Here is a 21,419-nt window from a genome sequence, read left to right as displayed (position 1 = left end):
CCCGGAGCTACACAGATAAACTGGTAAATATAATCTCATATCATCTGTATCACTGTATCCGAAGGGGAAGGGTATTGTCTAATGACTTCAAAAACAATCTTTATACTCATAACCATATACCTTTTGATCATACTATCAATCATATTGTTCTTTTCACTAACACATTTGAATCCACTTTTCTATTCTTAAAATTACATCATGATTTACTCAAATTAATTCGGAAAACCATTAACTAACATTTTAATAAAATATCAATGCGTAAATAAAATTCATTTCGAGGAAATCATTAAATCAGAATAATTAAAATACTCATTTCGCAAACATACTTTATTATCATAATAAACTATGAAAATAAGTTTTGTATATTCCACTCACAGTGACGAAGTCCAAACTCGGTATCAACAACGTCCGCAGGTTGATTCTTGTTCGCGGATCCTCCTAATCAAAGAAACAACATAATCATTCTCCGTAATTTTGAAATACAACTAATTTTACATAATAATTTTTGAAACGAATATTTATCCATAATACACTATTCCAGCATGAACAAAATTACCAAAATGCCCCCAACATCATTATTTTACCAAATTATCCTCAGAATCTTCAATTACTAAATTGTCCTCAAATCATATCATGAAAATAACCACAATGTTAGAAATTACTAAATTACCCTCGGAGCGTAAAATCACCAAAATGCCCTTAACAACTTAAATTACCGAATTACCCTCGAAATCTCAAATTACCTCACTGCCCTAACCTAAAATTACCAAATTATCCACTGATTCCACAAATTACAAATTCACCCTAAAGTTTTATGAAATTACCGAATTGCCTCTGTCGGTTAACGGTGACCGGACTTCAGTCAACGACGTCAGGAAGCTTAGGTCTGGTAGTTTAGACCTCGATGAGTCCAACGGTGCCGACGGTGACCTCCCACAAGCAGCGATGGTGGCGAATCGTGCTCCTAAAGCCGTGAGCCTTCCGGCAGTCATTCGAGGCCAAAACGGAGGTTTCAGGTGTCGGGGTTGGTCGGAAATGAAAGCTAGTGACGTGAGGAGTCGAACCCAACTGGTGGTGCAACCTAGTTCCGGCGAGATTGACGGTGAAGAAAGCGGGTTGAGCCGGGGTCTTTAGAGCTTCGATCACCGGCGTTGTGGTTGCTTTCCGGTGACGATGACAGTGGGGATATGACTGGTGTCGCTCAAGCTTCAGATCGGTACCAAGCCCGGCCAGTGAGGTGGCTGGAATCGGCGGCTAGAGCCAGGTCAAGGACGCGGGTCAGATCCGGGCTAAACGGGTCAATTTCTCTCTCTCTCTCCTTCTCTCTCACGTGCCCCTCTCTCTTTCCTCTTTTGGAAATCTATTTCCTCCTTTTCATTTATAGAAACTAGCTTTTTTTTTTTGCACTTAAGCTTAATACAAATTAAGCTAGTACCGGACCCGTGATGAAAATAAAATCTGACTACCTGAGCCTTTAATCGCGATCAATTTGTCTCGATTTAATGTTGTGACAATTTTAAAATTAATATCGAAGAGGAAAAATTAAATCTTACACTTAATTAGGAAAAATCAAAGTGCATATGTTACAACAATTCTTATTGAGCTTTAAACTTGTTTTTGTTTAATTGATTCACACATTGAGCTCTCATTTGTAATCAAACACATTGTGTGAGAGAAATTTATTTATAATCCTTTTTGTAAAATCAAGTTGAGAAGTTGTAAGTGTTGGGATACACTTTAGTTAAGAGATTGGGGATAATCTCTTGTTGTAAAGGTCTATTGACACCTTGGAAGTCAATTGTAAGAGTTGTTGAAGCCTTGGAGGCTCGCTTAGTGAAATCCTTAAGCCCGGTGAGCTTGGAGGCGTGGACGTAAGCATAGTTGGCCGAACCACATAAAAATCACGTGTTTGCTCTCTCTTACAATATCTATTTATTTTTCATTGCACATTAATTTGATTAATTTGAATTTGATTGCTTTGTTTAAATTGCATTAAGTTTTTAGTTGTTTAAATTTTTAGAATCTCAATTCATCCCCCTCTTGGGTTGCCAAGTTAGTATTTCATTTGATATCAGATTGATGTGCTTTTGTTTAGAGTTAACCGTTTAGAGTTAAAGATCAATGACAACTCAAAATGATTTCACATTTAGGGAAGGACAGTCCACTAATGGACCACCATTTTTTGATGGAAATGATTACCCATATTGGAAAACTATAATGGGAATTTACTTGCAAGCTTTAGATTATGAGATTTGGAAAATCGTTAATGATGGTCCTTTCATACCGACTACTAAAAATGAAGAAGGGGAAGAAATTACAAATCCTTTTAGTTAATGAAATACGTTAGAAAAGAGAAAAACTTCTTTAAATTCCAAAGTTATGAATGCTCTGTTTTGTGCCTTAGATAAGAAAGAGTTCCATAAAGTTTCCAGTTGTGAAAATGCTTATGAAATTTGGAATAAACTTGAAGTTGTCTATGAGAGTAGAAACCAAGTGAAAGAATAATAAATTAGTAGGTATACTAGACAATATGAGTTGTTCCAAGTGGAACAAAATGAGATTGTCCATTCCATGTATACTAGATTTACAGATATAGTAAACACTCTAGGAGCACTTGATAAGACCTTTTCAAATAGTCAGAAGGTAAAGAAAATCATTAAGTTATTACTAATGGAATGAAAACCTAAGAGAACCATCATTGAGGAAGCCAAAGTTTAAATACTTTACTAATTGATGATTTTTTGGCTCTCTTATTTCTCATGAAGAGGAATTGGCAGTCGAAAGAGGAGATGAAGATAAAAAGAAGAAAAACATTGCCTTGAGAGCATCAAAACCTGAAAGTGATGAGGAAAGCGATTTTGAGGATAAAGACAAGGCTATGGTGGCTAGAAAATTCAGGAAGTTTTTCAAGAAATCCAGTGAGCGAAGAAAATTCAGAAATCTCAAGAACTAAAAGGAGACGAAGAAAGTAATCATATGCTATGAAAGCAAGAAGCCCGGCCATATAAAATTAGAGTGCTCACTTCTCAACAAACTCAAGAAGAAAGTCATGGTGGCTACTTGGGATGATAACAATGAAGAATCAAGTGATGAAGAAGATTCGCAAGAAGTGTCAAACATAACACTTATGACAATAGGAGATGATGAACTTGATGAGGGTTTAAAGTAGAAGAAGAATAAATGGTACTTGGATAGTGGGTGCTCAAGGCATAAGACGGAAAATTATACATGGTTCTCAAGTTTTACCATGATTGAAAATGGTGGAGATGTTTCCTTTGGAGACAATTCAAAGGGAAAAATTCTCAGAATTGGTAATGTTGGTAAAGTTTCCTCAACTCTCATTGAAAACATATGTTTAGTTGAAAATTTGAAACAATCTTGATTGGTATTAGTCAATTATGTGATAAGGGTTATAAAATTATTTTTGATAAAACTAGGTTTGTCATTAAGAATGCATGTGATAACAAAATTTTGTTTATTGGGAATAAATGTGGTAATGTTTACACCATTGACATAGAATGTGCATCTATTCATGATAAATATTTTTCCGCATTGCATGATGATGGTTGGTTATGACATAGAAGACTAGGACATGCAAGTATGGATTTAATTTCAAAGATTTCCAGAAATGATTGGGTTAAAGGTCTTCCAAAAATTGATTTTCAAAAAGATAAAATTTGTGAAGCATGCCAATTTGATAAAAAAAAATCAAAACTTCTTTTAAATGTAAAAATCATGTTTCTACTTCAAAATCACTTCAACTACTTCATATAGACTTGTTTGGACCTTCTAGATATGCTAGCTTGAGTAGTTAGTATTATGCTTTTATAATTGTTGATGATTTTTCTAGATACATGCAGGTATTATTTTTAGCCAATAAGAATGATGCTCTTGATGATTTTAAGTGTTTTGTAAAAAGATTCAAAATAAAAAAGGTTATGGTATTGCATGCATTAGGAGTGATCATGGAGGAGAATTTGAAAATGATGCATTTGAAACCTTTTGCAATAATTTTGGCATTGTGCATCAATTCACTTTACCAAGAACTCCAAAACAAAATGGAGTTTTTTTGCATTACCTAAGTATTTTTGGGTTGAAGCCGTCAACACCGCTGGTTATGTTTTAAATTATGTATTGATTAGACCTTATCTCAATAAAACTCCCTATGAGCTTTGGAAAGATAAAAAACCCAACATTGGTTATTTCAAATTCTTTGGATGCAAATATTTTATAATAAATACAAACGATAACTTTGGTAAATTTGACCTAAAATCTGATGTTGGCATCTTTCTTAGTTATTCAAATACAGGCAAAGCTTATAGAGTTTATAATAACAGAACTATGGTTGTTCAAGTGTCAATGCATGTTAAGTTTGATGAATCTAACCCCTCCTCTGCGGCGAAAGTTGTTATTAATGATGATGCATATGAAGAGTTACAAGAAGAATCATTAAAAGATAAATAAGAGGATGCACCACATGAAAATCAAGAAGATAAATAAGAAGAACAAACAAATATGGAGCAACAAAAAGGTACTTCTCAAATACTTCCCAAGGAGTGGAGGTATATTTCCTCTCACCTTAAGGATTTAGTTTTAAGTGATCCTTTAAAAGGAGTAACGACGAGGTCATTATTTAGAAATACTTATCAATATGCTGCATTCATATTTCAAATTGAATTAAAATCCTTTTCAGATGCAGAAAATGATGAATCTTGGATTATGGCAATAAAAGAGGAGTTAAACCAATTTAAGAGAAACAATGTATGAGAGTTAGTTCCTAAACCTGAACATCAATCCGTCATTGGCACTAAATGAGTATTTAGGAATAAAATGGATGAATCCGGTGTGGTTGTAAGGAATAAAGCTAGATTAGTGGCTCAAAGTTACAACCAAGAGAAAAGAATTGATTTTGATGAAGCTTTTGCAGCAGTAGCTAGATTGGAATCTATTAGGATGCTATTAGCATTTGCATGTCATAAGGATTTCATTTTATATCAAATGGATGTTAAGAGTGCATTTTTAAATGTTTACATTATGGAGGAAGTTTATGTGAAACAACCTTCTGGTTTTGAAAATGAGAAATTTTCAGACCACGTTTATGAGTTAACAAAAGCATTGTATAGTTTAAGACAAACACATAAAGTATGGTATGATAGGTTTAAAAATTTCTTATTGGATAATGATTTTACAATGGGTAGGGCTGATACAACTCTCTTTATTAAGCATAAGAATCAATATATTCTCATTGTCCAAATTTATGTTGATGATATTATTTTCGGTTCCACTAATAAGTTTTTATGGAAGGAATTTTCATCTTGTATGAGTAAGGAATTTAAGATGAGCATCCTGGGAGAATTGAAGTACTTTCTTGGACTTTAAATAAAACAAACTGAAGAAGGAATTTTCATCAATCAAGCCAAATATATGAAAGATTTACTCAAGAGGTCCGAACTTGGAGATGGAAAGATAAAAAGAACTCCAATGAGTTCAACAATTAAGCTTGACAATGATGAAAAAGGTAAGAAAGTTGACGTCAAAATTTATTGAGGTATGATTGGATCCTTACTCGACTGCTGGTAGGCCTGATATTATGTTTAGTGTGTGCTTATATGCAAGATCTTGGTCTTTGATATCATAGGGGAACACATATAGACTTAACATGTTGTTCGGATGCCGACTTTGCTGGATATAAGGTTGATAGAAAAAGTACTAGTAGAACATATCACTTTTTAGGTCACTCTCTAGTCTCTTGGCTTAGCAAGAAACAAAATTTAGTTGCACTATCAACTACCAAGGCTGAATATATTGCAGTCGGAAGTTGTTGTGCTCAAGCCATATGGATGAAACAAGCTCTTAGAAACTATGACATTTACCTTGACAAAATACCTATCATGTATGACAATACTAGTGCCATAAACCTATCAAAGAACCCTATCCAACATTCAAGAACCAAACATATAGAGATTAGACATCATTTCTTAAAAATCATGTTAAAAAAGGGGATATTTCATTAAATTTTGCTATAACCGAAAAACAACATATTGATATCTTCACCGAACCCCTTAATGAAGAACAATTTACGAAAATTAGGCATGAGCTTGAAATGATAAACATTGCACAATGGCATTGCTTTATATGATATCTAGTCTATTTTGTTTTCCATGATATGATTACTTGTTGAATTGGGTGTTTAAATTGTGCGAATTCATGAATCATGCATTAAATTGGCTTTTAAGACATTTTGGCTCAATGAAATAGTTTGAAAATGTATTAAGTGATGCCAAAGATAAAATCAAATGTGTGAAATCATAGTTAAAATAAACAGATAATTGCTTGGTTATAAACAATTTACCGTTTAAATACAGATACTGAGAAAATGATTGTTGAAAATTATTGACAAACCGTTTGTCAAAAATGGTTAACCGATTAAAAGCAGAGAGGTAGCTTTGTCAATCTTTTATCGTTTGTGAAAAACAGATAACAATTTGAATTTGGAGCTCTCTTGAAATTATCGGCACATCGATTGAAGAAAACGGCTCACCGTTTTGACGCGATAAAAATTTTTCCTAGGTTTTCTTCTCCATTTTCAGTTGCTCATTCACTATTTTCTCTCTAACTGCAATACCCTCACTAGCTCTCTCTAAAATCTTTCATTTTTCCTATAATTTCTTGCTAAATTGAACCCACAGAATCCTTTCTAGACATCTTTAGAATAGTTTTATCAAGCCAAAACTCAAAATCATGCCTCAAAAAAAAAAAAAAATCCCAAATCAAAACCCTAAAGTCAGCCGAACGTTCTTCTTCAATTTTGGCTAGATTCTTGTCACTTTTTTTCCCAAATTGAGCATTTTAATCACTTCCTTTATCATTCATTCTCCTTTTAATTGGTTCAATTTCTTCCATTTTCATCATTCCTTAAAAATCTCAATTTTCACAGTTACAGCCATGACTGAATCTTCAAGGGCTACTCGCAAGAGAAAATCTGCCCCAGTAGGAATCCAATACCACCAAGGGAGACTTTGGAATTTGAGAGGATCCACTTTCCCATAGCTCCTCTAGCCAAACGCTTCGAAACCCGCTTTATGGGTTGCAAGGTAATTGACTCTTACTATATGGATTTAGATGACTTTGCGGAGTTGATTGTATGTGGTAAAAGTGTGAGAGATATGTTACTGCCTTGTGACACAACTTAAAAGTAAATTTTAACTCCCAAGTATAAGAGTGTCTTGTTGTATTATAACTCGGTGAATCCGAGGTCGATCCATAGAAAAAAGATTTAATTAGTTTATTTTATTTTATCTAAAAATTGAAATTAAAACTTGAATATAAACAACTTAATTTAAATGAAACTATGGAATTGAACTAGTTAGGGTTATGGATTCACTCTTAGAAATAAATAAAACTTAATAAATTTTTTTTGCCAATTTGTTTTAGATTTATTACCCAAAAGATTAATTATACAAATTATTATTATTTTCCCTTTAATTTTATAATGGATTAAGTATTTATTGTGCCAAAATTTAATTTGTCTACAATAAGTCAAAATACCATTTCACCATGCCTTATATTAAGATCTTAAGAATTTATTGTGCCAAATTCATTTGTTTGTCTACAATAAATCAAAATTTCAAAATATAAAACATGTATAAAATTAAATAGAAAATAATTTAATTTATAAAATAAAAAATAGAATTTGATTAAATCATATTTATTTTCTAAGAGTTTCACCTTCCCCTAACTAATATTATTTAGTTAAGCATAATTAAAATAAAAAGAAGTGGTAAAATTGAATTACTTATAATTAAAAGAAATAAAAACAACTAAAATTGGAAAATAAACTAATTTTATTAATGAAAATAATTATACAAAGTATTAAAAACACACCTGGAAATCAAGATTACAAGGAGATTGAGAGAATTTGAGAAGAAGAGAGTTGTAGAGAGATGATTAAAACATAAAAATGAGGCTCTATTTATAGAAAAATAAATTCATAATCCAGTGCTTTGCGGTTCATCATAGGCTTCATGCATGTGCTCCTCACAACCCTTAGATCAAGATCCAATGGCTGTCAAACTTCAAAAGTCAATATCACACATGGCATCATTTGACACGTCCGATTTGCCCAAAGAACGGTTGAGATTTGGCGGGTTAATGAGTGGATCGGGTCGACCCGAATACAAAGATTCGGATCCCCCAACTTGCTTCACCAACCATTGCCACGTGGCACAATCATGGCCATTGAATCATAAACGGTTGAGATTTGGTCAAGATTGCCAGCTATCCCATGCACTCATATTTATTGTAAGCTCATTTCATCATCCAATCAGTGCTCGGTCAACAGGAAAAGTCAATTTTTTTTACACAAACCCAATTTTAAGCCGATCTTGACTGATCTTAAGGTTTTCGGACCTCCGGAATCCAAATTTGACCCCCGATTATCTGTTTGGAGCCTCGAAGTACGGGAAATTAATATTTTTCCTAATAAACACATAAAAATACACAAAATTAAATATATTTAAAACATAATTAATAATTCATAATATATTACATAAACACAAATATAAATTATAACATAAGCATAAAATAACATATTATCACTTGATAATTAAACAATTTTTAATACTAATCACACTCCCCAACCAGCTTATTGCTAGCCCTCTAGCAATTAAAGCGTTATATTAAATTAAGATTTATAAAATTCACATGCAAGTTAATAGTTGTTCATCTATCCTCTAAATTACCAAATAAATGAACTCTCCCAAATTCCTTTACCAGATTGATGTTCACTCATTATCCAGAATATCATCAAACATTCTTTTGTGCTCAAGTAATTAACACAATACTTATGGGGCTTCATTAAACGAAAAACAACATTTTCGTTCCAAAATTCATTAGAAATTATATCTTTAGGCAATAGATTATTCACACATATTTTTTTTTAAATATTACATTTCTAACCCGTGTAGCGAGCTTTAGGTCAGTGACTCCCAGACCAGTTGGTCTTAGGGCACTAGGTGTTGAAACACCCCTACAGACTTAATTACTCGAGTTTCTAATAAACAAACAATATATCTATTACCCATGTAGCGAGCGTTAGGCCAGTGACTCCCAGACCAGTTGACCTTAGGGCACTAGGTGTTGAAACACCCCTACGGACTTAATTACTCGGGTTTCTAGATATAACAAAATTAAAAATATTTTTTCTTCTTTTTTTTGATTTTTTTATATAGAAATATACACTTTCTACTACCTTAGATACTATTCCTAATAAATCAAAAGAACTAAATGCTGTAAAACTTTAACTTACAACCCACTAGTATGTGTCATAGTGTGTGTGTGAAGAATGATTCAATAATACCTGTTAAATGAGTAAACAATTAAATAACTTAATAACCAAGTGGAGAGTTCACAAATTTGAGTAATTCAAAGAAAATGGAACAAAAACAACTTACTATGAATCTCAAAATCAAAATATAATACAACAAGACTATTAGGATGCGTCTCAAAAGTCGTGACTCTTTACACGGCCATCCTAGACAAAAAAACAATTTTTTTTATTTTTTTAAATCAAATTTTAACAAAAAAAACAAAAAAATAAAAAAATTATTTTTTTTGTCTAGGATGGCCGTGTAAAGATTCACGACTTTTGAGACGCATCCTAATAGTCTTGTTGTATTATATTTTGATTTGAAGATTCATAGTAAGTTGTTTTTGTTCCATTTTCTTTGAATTACTCAAATTTGTAAACTCTCCACTTGGTTATTAAGTTATTTAATTGTTTACTCATTTAACAGGTATTATTGAATCATTCTTCACACACACACTATGACACATACTAGTGGGTTGTAAGTTAAAGTTTTATAGCATTTAGTTCTTTTGATTTATTAGGAATAGTATCTAAGGTAGTAGAAAGTGTATATTTCTAAAAAAAAAAATCAAAAAAAAAGAAGAAAAAATGTTTTTAATTTTGTTATATCTAGAAACCCGAGTAATTAAGTTCGTAGGGGTGTTTCAACATTTAGTGCCCTAAGGTCAACTGGTCTGGGAGTCACTGGTCTAACGCTCGCTACATGGGTAATAGATATATTGTTTGTTTATTAGAAACCCGAGTAATTAAGTCCGTAGGGGTGTTTCAACACCTAGTGCCCTAAGACCAACTGGTCTGGGAGTCACTGACCTAAAGCTCGCTACACGGGTTAGAAATGTAATATTTAAAAAAAAAGTGTGAATAATCTATTGCCTAAAGATATAATTTCTAATGAATTTTGGAACGAAAATGTTGTTTTTCTTTTAATGAAGCGCCATAAGTATTGTGTTAATTACTTGAGCACAAAAGAATGTTTGACGATATTCTGGATAATGAGTGAACATCAATGTGGTAAAGGAATTTGGGAGAGTTCATTTATTTGGTAATTTAGAGGATAGATGAACAACTATTAACTTGCATGTGAATTTTATAAATCTTAATTTAATATAACGCTTTAATTACTAGAGGGCTAGCAATAAGCTGGTTGGGGGGTGTGATTAGTATTAAAAATTATTTAATTATCAAGCGATAATATGTTATTTTATGCTTATGTTATAATTTATATTTGTGTTTATGTAATATATTATGAATTATTAATTATGTTTTAAATATATTTAATTTTGTGTATTTTTATGTGTTTATTAGGAAAAATATTAATTTCACGTACTTCGAGGCTCCAAACAAATAAACGGAGGTCAAATTTGGATTCCGGAGGTCCGAAAACCTTAAGATCAGTCAAGATTGGCTTAAAATTGAGCTTGTGTAAAAAAAATTGACTTTTTCTGTTGACCGAGCACTGATTGGATGATGAAATGAGCTTACAATAGATATGAGTGCATGAGATAGCTGGCAATCTTGACCAAATCTCAACCGTTCATGATTCAATGGCCATGATTGTGCCACGTGGCAATGGTTGGTGAAGCAAGTTGGAGGATCCGAATCTTTGTATTTGGGTCGACCCAATCCACCCATTAACCCGCCAAATCTCAACCGTTCTTTGGGCAAATCGGACGTGTCAAATGATGCCATGTGTGATGTTGACTTTTGAAGTTTGACCAGCCATTGGATCTTGATCTAAGGGTTGTGAGGAGCACATGCATGAAGCCTATGATGAACCGCAAAACACTGGATTATGAATTTATTTTTCTATAAATAGAGCCTCATTTTTATGTTTTAATCATCTCTCTACAACTCTCTTCTTCTCAAATTCTCTCCATCTCCTTGTAATCTTGATTTTCAGGTGTGTTTTTAATATTTTGTATAATTATTTTCATTAATAAAATTAGTTTTATTTCCAATTTTAGTTGTTTTTATTTCTTTTAATTATAAGTAATTCAATTTTACCACTTCTTTTTATTTTAATTATGCTTAACTAAATAATATTAGTTAGGGGAAGGTGAAACTCTTAGGAAATAAATATGATTTAATCAAATTCTATTTTTAATTTTATAAATTAAATTATTTTCTATTTAATTTTATACATGTTTTATATTTTGAAATTTTGATTTATTGTAGACAAACAAATGAATTTGGCACAATAAATTCATAAGATCTTAATATAAGGCATGGTGAAATGGTATTTTGACTTATTGTAGACAAATTAAATTTTGGCACAATAAATACTTAATCCATCATAAAATTAAAGGGAAAATAATAATAATTTGTATAATTAATCTTTTGGGTAATAAATCTAAAACAATTGGCAAAAAGAATTTATTAAGTTTTATTTATTTCTAAGAGTGGATCCATAACCCTAACTAGTTCAATTTCATAGTTTCATTTAAATTAAGTTGTTTATATTGAAGTTTTAATTTCAATTTTTAGATAAAATAAAATAAACTAATTAAATCTTTTCTCTGTGGATCGACCTCGGACTCACCGAGTTATAATACAACAAGACACTCTTATACTTGGGAGTTAAAATTTACTTTCAAGTTGTGTCAAGCTTTTAAGCTTTGTAAACACATAACCACGACTAAGACATTCCACAATTATCAACTATTCCCTCCCCCCAACCTGAAAAAGACATTGTCCTCAATGTTTTAAAAGGAAAGAGAAAGAGTGTGGAAGACATCACATGAACACTACAGCAGAAAATATTTACAAACAGAGAGTTAAATCTAAATTGCACTTCTTATTACTGCTACTATTACCGTTACCATCATTAGTCGACCAATTCAGTGCAACAGTCTGTGGATCTGGCTTTGGTGTATAAGCTTGTAAAAGATCAAGTAACTCATTAGCAGTAGAAGCAGAGATAAAGAGTTTTTTTTTACAGAATGTGGAACAAAATGATTCTTTATTGCATGGTTAATAAAAGTTAGCAAGCCGTCATAAAAATTATTAACATTTAACAAACTGATTGATTTTTGATGAATGTTCAAGTGGGCCCAAGATGCAAATGTAATTAGTGCCTTAAAAGTTGCAAGATCTCCTGGCAAGAAAATAAAAGCATCAGCATGATTCATCATTTCAGATATTCTCTCTAGCATACTTGATACCACTAATTCTTCTCCAATTGGTGGGCCAGACATGCACACTAGCGGTTTCATGGGTTTTGGGATAATGCCGAGTACTTGGCTTCCTCTGGTAAAAACAACTTCTGAGACAAGTCTTGATAACCCTCGTTCACCTCCTCCATATACAAGATGCAGTTTCCTCTCTGCTATGACACGACCAACATCTACAGCTGCCTAAACGAACTCTTTGTACTTTCCATAGTGAAACCCAGAAAGCACACAAATGTTTTTGAATTGTTTACTCGAAAATGCTGCCATTGGACTAATTTTTCAAAAACAAGTTGTGAGTGTTTGAAAAATGAGCTCATATTTAAAGATCTTGGTGACATAAATAACGAGAAACAGCTGTAAATGGGTTGGCAATATTTGTCAAATGACGAGTAAAGCTCGTGGCTCAATAATTCAAAAACAAACAGTAAAAAGAAAATAATGATTAAAAAAACAAACAGTAAAAAAAAAATTTATTAAATACAAAATTACACCGCTAAATGCAATAATGCAAATGATAAAATAACAGTAAAGTAAAATAATAGTGAAGTGAATGGATATTTACTGGTAGTTGTGATTGTGGCTCACATCTTCCGCTGGTTTTACGTCCAGTAACGGCTTGAACGCCCTCTATGGGTCGAGGATCGGCTTCCCATCCAGTTTTCTTATAAACTGGCAAACAGGGTCTTTTTGAGTCAGATTCCCAAGACTTAACTGTGCACTTTGTTTTTGGAATAATATCCACAAATTGTAAATCTCACGTTGCACAAATCCGTTTCGATGCGTCTCAAGAGATCGTAAGATATCATCCAACGATTCTTTACTCATGCCATCTTTAACAAATTTAATTTTATCTTCACGAGTATCAGAAACCATTCCTAAAGATTTACAATCCGGTCGTTTGCAACCAAGTCTTACACAGTTATGACATTTTGAGCCAAGTTGGTTAGCTCTCCTTTTCTTAGCAAACGTACTTTTACCAAAACTAGGCATGTAAGAAACAAATGGACTAGAAAACTCACCTGCTAATCGGACCTTTGCTTCAATTAACCAACGAATGTCAGAAGGAATGCCATTGATCATTAACAAACGCAGTCGTTCACAACGAGCTTTGTAAATTTCCTGAGGGCATTCTGAGGGAGAGAGGGAAAATGCTTATGGAGTTTATGTTGTATTTTTTCCATGTTTGATTTTGGGGTTTCAGTTATTGTGGGAAACTGAAGATACCGACTTAAGAAGTCACGGAGTACCGTTATCCGCCATTTATACGGGAAAATAAATCAAAACACACCAAAATCAAATCTGCAAAATCAAATCAAGCGTGAAAGTGAGCAAAAAGAAGGACACAATATAAAAGGAAAATGAACTTACATTCATCCTCTCATTGAGTTAACCTCAAGCTCCATTTGAAATTCATATATGCCACTCTCTACTGTTCTGAGTTGTCCTTCTAGATCCTCAACATAGGACACGAATTCTGGTGGTTGTAGATCCCAAAGTGGATGTGATTTACAGCTTTGTATCAGGCCTATTAAGTGAAATTTTATACGCAGAAATCTTTTAAGATGTGCGAACAAGAATTTTCTCATTGAGGTGCTCATGATGTAAAATGAAAATTGATGAGAGAATGTACAACTGTCAAACAAACACGCTTACACAAGAAAAACAATGTTAAAAAAAACTATGTACAGTGCATCAATCTAGAGAAAAAAAAATCAAACAATGAAACGGTAAAATAATAGTAAAACAAAACAAAAAAAATAAAATAAATCATTAAAGACTTAATCAAGAACTGGTGGGTCACCCAAATTAATTTCAGTGTCCTTGTCACGTGGGTGATGTTCCAGATATGGTTTTAATCTTTGACCATTAACTTTAAATGTGACACCGTTCTTTGGATTCTCAATTTCTATGGCCCCATATGAATATATATTTTTTACAACAAATGGGCCACTCCATTTTGACTTTAACTTTCCTGGAAATAAATAAAGACGAGAATTATAAAGCAACACTTTTTGACCAATCTCAAATATTTTTTGAAAAATTCTTTTATCATGAAATGCTTTTGTTCTTGCCTTAATAATTCTTGAATTTTCATATGCATCGTTCTTTAATTCCTCAAGTTCATTCAATTGCAATTTTCGCACATTACCAGCATCATCCAAATTTAAATTAAAAGCTTTAATAGCCCAAAGTGATTTATGTTCAAGTTCAACATGTAAATGACAAGGTTTACCATAAATTAACCGATAGGGTGACATTCCTAATGATGTTTTAAATGCAGTGTGGTAAGCCCAAAGTGCATCATTAAGTCTAAGAGACCAATCTTTTCGGTTTGGGTTAACCGTTTTTTCCAAAATTTATTTTATCTCCCTATTTGCTAATTCAACTTGATCATTTGTTTGAGGATGATAAGGGGTAGCAATTTTATGTGTAATTCTATATTTCTTCATTAAAGACTCAAATGACTTATTACAAAAATGCTTACCTCCATCACTGATAATGGCTCGAGGGATTCCAAATCGACTTAAAATGTTTTCTCTTAAAAATTTAATCACAGTTTTACTATCATTATTTCGACAAGAAATTGCTTCAATCCATTTTGAGACATAATCAACTGCAACTAATATATACACAAATCCAAAAGATGATGGAAATGGACCCATGAAATCAATTCCCCAATAGTTAAATATTTCAATTTCAAGTATGGGATTTAAGGGCATCATGTTTCTTTCTGTAATTGATCCCAATTTTTGACATTTTTCACAACTTTTACAGAATTCATATGTGTCTTTAAACATGGTAGGCCAATAAAATCCACACTGTAAAATTTTAGCAGTAGTTTTTCTTGAAGAAAAATGACCACCACATGCTTCAGAATGACAAAAATTAATGACACTACTTACCTCATTATCAGGAATACATCGCCGAAAAATTTGATCTGGGCAATATTTGAACAAATAAGGGTCATCCCAATAAAATTTCTTTACTTCAACAAAAAATTTCTTCTTCTCTTGAGCATTCCACTGCAAATGTATTTTACCTGTAACAAGAAAATTAACAATATTAGCATACCATGGCATTGAAGTAACAGAAAATAAAAATTCATCAGGGAAAGAATCATTTATGGGTTTTATATCATTGCAGAATTCGGATGTGAGTCTTCATAGATGATCAACAACAACATTTTCAGCACCCATTTTATCTTTGATGGTAAGGTCAAATTCTTGTAGTAACAAAATCCAACGAATTAGTCTCGGTTTGGCATCCTGTTTACTCATCAAATATCTCACAGCAGCATGGTCAGTAAACACAACAGATTTAGAGCCAAGCAAATATGAACGGAATTTGTTTAATGCAAATACCACAGCAAGTAATTCTTTTTCAGTTGTAGAATAATTCATTTGAGCACTATCCAAAGTCTTACTCGCATAATAAATCACAATAGGCTTACCATCTCTTCTTTGTCCTAAAACAGCACCAACAGCAAAATCACTTATATCACACATTAATTCAAATGGCAAAGACCAATAAGGAGATTGCATAATAGGTGCAGATGTTAAAAGACAAATTATTTTTTCAAAAGATTTTTGGCAATCATCATTCCATTCAAACGGTGAATCTTTTAATAAGAGGTTACAAAGTGGTTTAGATATGGCATTAAAGTTTTTTATAAACCTCCTATAAAATCCTGCATGTCCTAAAAAGGATCGCACATCTCTAACTGTTTTTGGTTGTGGCAATTTAGATATGACTTCGATTTTTGCTTTGTCAACTTCAATTCCTTTAATAGAAACAACATGACCCAAAACAATTTCAGAAGCAACCATGTAGTGACATTTTTTCCAATTCAACACGAGTTCTTTTTCAATACATCTTTTTAAAACTTTCTCCAAATTATCAAGGCAATCATCAAAAGAATTCCCAAACACAGTCAAATCATCCATAAAGACCTCTAAACAATGTTCAACCATATCACAAAAAATGCTTGACATACATCTTTGAAATGTTGCAGGAGCATTACAAAGCCCGAATGGCATTCTTTTAAATGCAAATGTTCCAAAAGGACATGTGAATGTGGTCTTTTCTTGGTCCTCAAGTGCTATAGGAATTTGATAATAACCTGAATATCCATCTAAAAAATAGTAGTAGGGATGTCCTGCTACTCTTTCTAAGATTTGGTCAAGGAATGGTAATGGAAAATGATCTTTTCTAGTGGCTTCATTTAATTTTCTATAATCAATGCACATGCGCCAACTAGATGTAATCGTGTTGGAATTAATTCACCTTTTTCATTTTTAACAACAGTGATTCCAGATTTTTTAGGCACTACTTGTGTAGGACTTACCCACTTACTATCAGAAATAGGGTAGATAATTCCCATATCAAGTAATTTAAGGACTTCTGTTTTGACTACCTCTTTCATGTGTGGGTTTAATCTTCTTTGAGGTTGTTGGCATATTTTAGCATTTTCTTCCAAATTAATTCTATGTGTGCAGATTAAGGGATTAATGCCTTTAATGTCATTTAAAGTCCATCCTATTGCATTTTTATGCTTTTTAAGACCAGTAAGTAACTTACCTTCTTGGTTGCTTGTTAAAGTAGAAGAAATCACAACAGGATAAGTTTGTTCTTCTCCAAGAAAAGCATATTTCAATCCTTCAGACAAAGGTTTCAATTCCATTTTAGGCGCTTTTTGTTGTTCTGTCTTTTCAATACTTCCAAGCTCCTCAAATTTTGGCTCGTCATAATAATTTTGTTAAGTCTGCACAGAATCAAGCAACAAATTTATATTAGAAATATCAAGTTCAAATTGCTTATTTGACTCAATTGAATTAACTAAACAAACATTAGAAAGTTCAGAAAAATCCCCTTTTTGAATATTTTCCTTGATACAAGATTCAAACAATTCCTTTTGTTCATCAGTATCATCTTCATTCTCATTTTCATCATTAGGTTGCCTGCACATGTTGAAAACATTCAATTCCAAAGTCATATTCCCAATTGATTAAACAATTAATCAAAGCATTAACAGTTGCTAAAATTGGTCGACCTAAAATTACAGGAATTGGTTTGTAATTATTCACAATAGGTTCAGTTTCCAAGACAATAAAATCCACAGGATAAATAAATTTATCAACTTGTACTAAAACATCGTCCACTATTCTTTTTGGTACTTTAACTGATCTATCGGCAAGCAAAAGTGTAGTTGAAGTTGATTTTAACTCACCAAGATTAAGTTGAAGATAAATTGAATATGGAAGCAAATTAACACTAGCACCAAGATCTAGTAAAGCATGCTCAATTATGTGGTTACCAATAATACAAGAAATGGTAGGACAACCAGGATCTTTATATTTCAACTTATTATTAGTAGACAGAATTGTACTTACCTGTTCGGCCATGAAAGCACTCTTTCTTACCTTCAGTTTCCTCTTAACAGTGCACAAGTCTTTTAAAAATTTGGCATATGAAGGAATCTGCTTGATTGCATCTAATAGAGGAATGTTAACTTTCACTTGCTTAAAGATTTCATAAATTTCAGAAGAGTGGTTTGATTTCTTTGGTTTATTCAATGCATGCGGAAATGGTGGTTCAGGTGGAACACTAGTTATTTCTTCACTAGGTGTAAGTTCATTCAGTTCTTCCTTACCCTTTGAATTTTCATCATTTTCATAAGGTTCAGGCATAGGTCTATCAACAACCTTACCACTACGAAGAGTTATAACTGACTTGACTTGGTCTGTGGGTGGATTTTGTTGAATTTTAGGATTTGGTTGTGGTTGGGCTGGAAATTTTCCTTTTTCTTGAATGGTGAGTGCAGAAGCAATTTTAGCAAGAGTATCTTTCAAATCAGAAAAAGTTTGTGCATTTTGATTGTTAATAGCATCTTGCTTTCTGATGAATGAATGCATTGTGTCTTCTAGATTTTTCCAGGGTGGTGGAACATATGGTGCATAAGGTTGAGGATTTTGAAAATTTTGTGGAGGTGGTGCTTGTGAAGATTGTGCATTATTATTATTCCTCCAACAGAAATTCAGATGATTTCTCCAACCAGGATTATAAGTCTGTGAATATGGGTTTGGTTTATTGAAAGTGTTAATGACATTAGCTTGATCATTTAGACATTCTTTAAGTGCAGGCAAAGTGGGACACTCTTGAGTGAAATGATCATTCGAATTACATATGTTACATGCAATTTCTTGAATAGATTTTACTTGATCACTCTCTTTATGCTCCAAAGCTTCAACTTTCCTAACTAGGGATGCAAATTTTACTTGTAAATCATGATCTTCCCTAAGGTTATGGATTCCTCCACTAGATGGAGATGATTGTTGCTTATTTGTCAATTCAAAAGTTCCAACAGTATCCCAATGTTGTGCATTTTCAGCTAATTGGTCAAGGTAATCTAGTGCATCTTCAGGATTTTTATCCCTAAATTCACCATTACACATCATTTCAACAACCTGTCTACTTTGGGGTATTAAGCCCTCATAGAAGTAAGTGACCAATCGCCAAGTTTCAAAACCATGATGTGGGCATATGTTAAGCAACTCTTTAAACCTATCCCAACATTGGTATAATGTTTCTCCATTTTTTTGAGTGAAAGAAGTGATTTGCCTTTTAAAAGAATTTGTTCTATGAGGTGGAAATAATTTTTTCAAAAACTGTTCTTGCATGTTATTCCAAGTTCTTACTGATCCAGATCTAAGGTTTTGTAGCCAAGTTTTAGCTTTATCTTTTAATGAAAAAGGAAAAAGCTTTAATCTAATTATGTTCATGCTACAATTTTGGTCTGTGTATGTATTACAAACTTCCTCAAAATCTCTTAGATGCAAGTACGGATTCTCAGATTCTAAACCATGAAATGTTGGTAAAAGTTGGATAATACCTTGTTTAAAGTTGAATCTAGATGCTTATGGAGGAAATACTATACACGACGGTGCTCCGGTTCTGGTTGGATTCATGTAGTCTCTCAGAGTTCTTGGTTGATTCTGATCATGCCCATGTTGAGATTGGTTGTCTCCCTGGTCAATTTGAGGGTTAAGTTCGCCCAAAACGTTTTCGCCTTGATTCTCATCCATGATTGGTGGTGGAGATTGAGATCTACAAATTAACCTGCCACTTGAAGATCGAGACCAACGTCTCATGCAATGGTTATGTTATAAAGATAATATTTACACAAATTGATAACAAAATAAAATAAAAAAATAAAAAAGCAAATAATATAAGTGTACAAAAGAAAATTAAATCAATTTTGGTGGTTGAACCCACCAATTAACAATAAATTAAGTAAAAAAATAACTGCAAAAGAAAAAAAAGAAAAAGAAAAAAATGGTGGTTGAACCCACCAATAAAAAAAATACAAAATTAAATAAATTCTAAAAATTAAATAACTGAAAATAAAAGTTAAGAGTTAGTAGTTAGTTTGGTGGTTAAACCCACCAATAAAGCAAAAATAAATAAATACGAAATTAAATAAATGCAGAAAATTAAATAACTGAAATTAAATAAAAGTTAGGAGTTAACAGTTAGTAAGTTAAGAGTTAGTAATTAGAGTTAGTAGTTAAAGTTAGTTATGTCCAACATAAGTCCAAAATATGTCCAAAGTATATTCAAGTCTTGATTATTTTGAGGAATTTCGTCTAGGGATTTTATTGCAAATTATTTTTAATTTTATGGTGAAACTGTAATTTTTAGAAGTTTAGAATTAGCAATTTGGGATGAAAGTGAAACAGTTGAAAGATGTCGGGGTCCGAACATAATTACCAGAAGATTGGGCTAGAAACGGAAATTGTTGGGGTGAAACAAGAATTATGAAAGATATGGGGACAAAAGAGAATTTAAGAAAAGGAAAAGGGGGCAAACGAAATTTTACATATAAGAGAAAAATAAAATACAGAAAAACAAACCAAAAAAAAAAAACTTTTCCCCGGCAACGGCGCCAAAAACTTGACACAACTTAAAAGTAAATTTTAACTCCCAAGTATATGAGTGTCTTGTTGTATTATAACTCGGTGAGTTCGAGGTCGATCCACAGAGAAAAGATTTAATTAGTTTATTTTATTTTATCTAAAAATTAAAATTAAAACTTGAATATAAACAACTTAATTTAAATGAAACTATGGAATTGAACTAGTTAGGGTTATGGGATCCACTCTTAGAAATAAATAAAACTTAATAAATTCTTTTTGCCAATTTGTTTTAGATTTATTACCCAAAAGATTAATTATAAAAATTATTATTATTTTCCCTTTAAATTTATGATGGATTAAGTATTTATTGTGCCAAAATTTAATTTGTCTACAATAAGTCAAAATACCATTTCACCATGCCTTATATTAAGATCTTAAGAATTTATTTTGCCAAATTCATTTGTTTGTCTACAATAAATCAAATTTTCAAAATATAAAACATGTATAAAATTAAATAGAAAATAATTTAATTTATAAAATAAAAAATAGAATTTGATTAAATCATATTTATTTCTTAAGAGTTTCACCTTCCCCTAACTAATATTATTTAGTTAAGCATAATTAAAATAAAAAGAACTAGTAAAATTGAATTACTTATAATTAAAAGAAATAAAAACAACTAAAATTGGAAATAAAACTAATTTTATTAATGAAAATAATTATACAAAATATTAAAAACACACCTGGAAATCAAGATTTCAAGGAGATGGAGAGAATTTGAGGAGAAGAGAGTTGTAGAGAGATGATTAAAACATAAAAATGAGGCTCTATTTATAGAAAAATAAATTCATAATCCAGTACTTTGCGGTTCATCATAGGTTTCATGCATGTGCTCCTCACAACCCTTAGATCAAGATCCAATGGCTGTCAAACTTCAAAAGTCAACATCACACATGGCATCATTTGACT

The 21,419-nt window shown here is 32.1% G+C and overlaps 1 non-coding gene and 1 pseudogene across 1 annotated transcript; one reads left to right on the top strand and one right to left on the bottom strand.

Annotated features, from left to right (window-relative positions):
- Nucleotides 1–14,936: 14,936 nt before the first annotated feature.
- On the bottom strand, nucleotides 14,937–17,218 carry LOC127899395 (uncharacterized; annotated as a pseudogene).
- Nucleotides 17,219–19,059: 1,841 nt separating this feature from the next.
- On the top strand, nucleotides 19,060–19,168 carry LOC127899493 (small nucleolar RNA R71). The gene has a single exon (XR_008051370.1). It is a non-coding gene; the product is annotated as a small nucleolar RNA R71 (small nucleolar RNA).
- The last annotated feature ends 2,251 nt before the right edge of the window (nucleotides 19,169–21,419 follow it).

This window comes from Citrus sinensis, chromosome 8, assembly GCF_022201045.2.
Source record: "Citrus sinensis cultivar Valencia sweet orange chromosome 8, DVS_A1.0, whole genome shotgun sequence".
NCBI lineage: Eukaryota > Viridiplantae > Streptophyta > Magnoliopsida > Sapindales > Rutaceae > Citrus > Citrus sinensis.
The sequence above is the reverse complement of the archived record's forward strand: the minus strand, read 5'-3'. Positions and strand labels throughout refer to the sequence as shown.